The sequence below is a fragment of the Palaemon carinicauda genome, chromosome 10 (genome assembly GCF_036898095.1).
Source record: "Palaemon carinicauda isolate YSFRI2023 chromosome 10, ASM3689809v2, whole genome shotgun sequence".
NCBI classification, from domain to species: domain Eukaryota; kingdom Metazoa; phylum Arthropoda; class Malacostraca; order Decapoda; family Palaemonidae; genus Palaemon; species Palaemon carinicauda.
The window spans coordinates 25,336,269-25,341,268 of NC_090734.1; the positions used below are offsets into that span (position 1 = coordinate 25,336,269).

Here is a 5,000-nt window from a genome sequence, read left to right on the forward strand (position 1 = left end):
ATTATACAAGCCTGCTACATATTCAACAAAGGTACCCAATATGTATGGCTACCAATGATATTAGTTCAAATATGTGTACACATGCGTAATGGTTATGATAATAACAATAATAATAATAATAATAATAATAATAATAATAATAATAATAATAATAATAATAATAATAATAATAATAATAATTGTTATTATTATTTCTTTTATTATTATATATGGATGAATTAATGAACATATAGGAATGAAGAACAACCTACATTCCTGCTGTAGATTAAACATACCTGATTAATGGGACACTTGTGCCTGTCTGGATTTGCATATCCTTTCGATGTTAGGAGGGACACTGGACAGGTAAACTCTCATTTCCTCTTCAATACTCAGCAATCTAGACCTCTCCTTAGTTTTGATGTTTGAGTGTTGAAAATCCTACTTCACACAGATATGAGGGCGAGAACTGGAGCAATATTTTCTGGGCTTTTATGGTTCTACGTGGGGGTTCCTCTCCAATTATTGTCCAAAAGCTTTCTAGGGTCATATCCAAGTACTCCAGTTTTAGTGCACGGTCATTACGGATGCTAATTAGTTATCTTTTTCAAGGATACAAAGTTTTGGCTGGCTTCAGGGATCATGGATGAAAGGATTTCTTACCCAATCATATTGATCAGCAGATATATCAAGGAAATACTTTTCAATGTTCATTTCTAGAATTTCAAGGTGATCCTTGATGAGTGGAATGATGTCTGTATATCTAGTTTCAGCAGTCCTTTGAAACATATCGGCATTGCCATCACTAACATTATTTTCTCCAGCAAGCCCTTTATTTTGTCAGAGGATGTTTACATATTCTCCTTTTCCCCTTGCATACTAGTATTAACCTTGTTTAAATTTTCAAATATATCCGCCTTGTAGCATAACTCTGCGCTCCAAATTTCATCAACCAGTAGCTCACAAAATTCAGGTTTTTCCTGAGGAGTAAAGAAAACTATCATTTCTTGACCCAGTTCATGTATTCTCGACAACACGTTGCCTCTTGATAGCCACCTGACCTCGGTATGGAAGAGAAGGACTTCGTGGGCAGATCCCATTTCTTCACAGAAAACAGAACAAAGTCTTGTCTGCTTTGGTCTGCTTTTTATAAAGTTTACCATATTTGCAATACTTTCAAACACACGTTTTATTTCCTGTCCAAGTTTCTTTGCAATAAGATTTTCACGATGTAAGAAACAATGTGTTGTAATCATGCCTGGGTTTTCCTTCTGCGCTAATGACATGAAACCTTTAACTGATCTCACCGTAGATGAACATGTCAGTCCCATCTCTTTCAAATATGCTACTGGGGAGAATATATCATGTCTTGAAGTTTGCACAAGTACTTTGCAGCACAAAAACTGTTTAGTTATTATATTATCAGCAATATATCTAGTAAACACTAGTAATTGGTCTTTCCCTCCAATATCATTTGACTCGTCTGCTTAGAGAGCAAACATATTATCTTTCATAAGCTCACTGACAGTCTTTTCAATGTCAGACGACATGTCCTTGATTCGTCTACCAATAGTGTCGTTTGAGAGGGGTATTTTTTTTTACTTCTTTTTCAGCCTCATCACCAAACAAAGTTTTTACTACAGTACAACAAGTTAGAAGAAAATATATCTCTGCAACTGAATGAGGTTTCATACGTTTTGCCGTCTGCTCTGCCACTAAATAACTTGCTCTCTGTATTTTATCTCCTACCTTAATTTTTTTTTCTCCAAGCTAAGTCTTTGTTGTTTGATATCTTTCAAAAGTCTTTTAAAGTAATCCACAGGTTTCTGAGAGAGGTCTCTATGTTTTGTTCATGAATGTCTTTCATTTTCATAGGAGTCATATATCCATATCACAGCACAATGCCGCAAACAACGCACTTTGGTCTAAGACTAAACTCGTCATAACAGCAAGTAAACCCAATTTCTCGGTAACTCGTTATACAAGCGAAATGATTTGCTGCAGATGCCCTTGCTGCTATATGTACGTTCTGAGGTGACCCTTGGACCTGAAGAACTAGACAAGGAATCAGCTATCACTTCACTTTCCTTGCTTGGACCTACACAAATACTCTCACTTTGAAGTGTCCCTTCACTCTACCCTTTCGGATATGAACAAGAACGCTGGCTTTCAGTAGTTAATCTTGCTTCATTTTCAGCATCTTCTTCACGTATACATTGTGAATCATTATCAACTTTCATTCCATCTCTGCTGCTGTCAGTGCCAATAAGACGCTTGCGTTTTCTTATGATGAATTTTTCCGTTTTGCAAGGTTCAATCTTATAACCACCTCAGTAACAATATACACAACGGTCAAAAATACAATGTTACTTAATGGCACCTTCCTCAAACGCAGCTAGGATGAACGTTGGGACTGGGGAATACACTGAGCTGCGGTAATGGGAATGTGTTCTTCACATCCAAAAACACACATAATCATACATACATATATACATGCATGCATGCAGACACACACATTATATATATATATATATATATATATATATATATATATATATATATATATATATATATATATATATATATATATATATATATACATATTCATATATATATATATATATATATATATATATATATATATATATATATATATACATATATATATATATATATATATATATATATATATATATATATATATATATGCATATATATATATATATATATATATATATATATATATATATATATATATATGCATATATATATATATATATATATATATATATATATATATATATATATATATATATATATATATACTGCATATATGTGTATATATATATATATATATATATATATATATATATATATATATATATATATATATATTTGTGTATATATACATATATATATATATATATATATATATATATATATATATATATATATATATATATATATGTATATATATATATATATATATATATATATATATATATATATATATATATACAAATATATATATATATTTGTGTGTATATATATATATATATATATATATATATATATATATATATATATAAATCTATAAATATATATATATATATATATATATATATATATATATATATATATATATATATATATATATATATATAATTTTATGTATATTATACACCAATCCATGAAATTTTCACGGCGACTTTGGGGATAGTTATGGCCCAATAGGGCTCCGCAGCGCACAGGTTGAGAATCACTGCTTTAGAGTAATGGTTAGGTTTCAAACATTCATTTCGTAGAATAATTACTCATAACCTTAGAGTCTAGTAAGTGTGTGATTACTTATAAAATAAATTTCAGACCGTTGAAATTTACCATATCATTATAAGGTGACTGGTAATATTTTTGGTGTCATTTTCAAATAGTGAGATGATTTTCATGTCTTATTTATGAATGACATGATTTGTCTTTTACTCTGGGTGAAATGAAATCCTTTATTGATTTTTCTATGTAAATCATATGGCACTGCAATAGGAATCGAGAGACAATTAACTGCCGAATTATAATTAAGGGAAAAGTGTATAGATGTAGATCGTAGGGTATTACTCTAGGATTGGCAAGGGCAATTTATCGTAGTGGTGTAAGTAGGGGAAACCCCTATGAATATAAATCATATTGTATTGGGCTAGGGAGATCTAAGTTGTTTTTTGCTAAGGTGTAACTAGTCAAAAGCACAATAATTATCGATCACATAATACTGATCTAAGGATGACAAAGCAATAAATTTTCGTGTGTATAAGGGATGTCCCTATAACTTCAGATCATATGGTATTCTGCTAAGGATGGCAAGGCAATTAATTGCCTAGGTATAACTAGGGGGAAAACCCTATAAATTTACATCATATGTTATTGCACTAGGGCAGGCAAGGTGAATTAGTTATCGAGGTGCAACTAGGGGAGAACCCTTTAAATTTAGGTGAGGTGGTATTACACTAGGAAGTGCAAAACAAATAATGAAGGTGGTCTAACTGGGGGAAAACCCTATAGATTTAGTTCATGTGGTATTACCATACAGTTGAGAATGAATTCATTGCCAAGGTGTAACGAAAGGAAAAGCTTATACATTATAATCATATTTTACTTCCTATGGTTGTGAAGGCATTTCAGTGCCGAGGTATGACAAGGGAAAAACTTTTAGTTAACGTGTAAAAAAAATCTCATAAAGATGTTGAGCAGAAAAGGATTTGGTAACAGGAGTAATAGAAGGCAAAAAAGTGATTGCTACAAATATCTGAAGGGCTGATGAAGAAAACCTAAAATAAGACCTGAAGTGCACTGCCTGTGGTTTAATAGTGATCCTATCACCACCGATTGTTTCATCTCTTGTTCAGATGCTGAAGTAATAATGAGTGATGAATAATTATGAGGTATTCAATAGTATTTTGAATTAATTTACAAATGGTGATACAAACATCAGATTTGTCACACTTGGACTCCAAGTCTTACTAATATAATCTATGTGGTTGACCAATTTAAAATCCAAACTGGTGGCCCATTTTTTATTTGGCGATCATTTTTTAAGATAGTCGCCAGATTAGTACGCCGAAGTTGAAATTCAACTTAAAATTATTGGTTGCTGTTCGAGTGTCATAATGTAGAGGTGGATTCATATATTTTCAAAGGTATTGAATCATTTCTAATGTTTATAAAGCAAAAATAAAAATTTTACAAGGTGTTATTGATAGTAAATGCAAAGGGACATATATTTTTCAAAATTCGACAGTTATTTTTAGATGGGCACCATAGAGCCCATTTTTCTCTTTTTTTATGTTTTACACCACAATGTTCAAACCAAGCCACTGGTCCTGAAGCTACAACTGCTCACATATGCAGCTAAAATAGTGATGTGAAGGGGAAGAATGAAAGTAAGATATTGCAGCTTCATTTATAGCCTTCATTACAGAAACACTTGCCAGTTCATTACAGTGGTCTGCAATGGGTGTTTTGTTGTTCAA

General features: G+C 31.4%; 1 protein-coding gene across 2 annotated transcripts in view; it reads left to right on the forward strand.

Moving 5' to 3' along the window:
* The window catches only part of LOC137648608 (hepatic lectin-like), a 27,508-nt gene that overhangs the window by 2,525 nt on the left and 19,983 nt on the right, over window positions 1-5,000 (forward strand). The gene's annotated exons all lie outside the window — the stretch shown is intronic.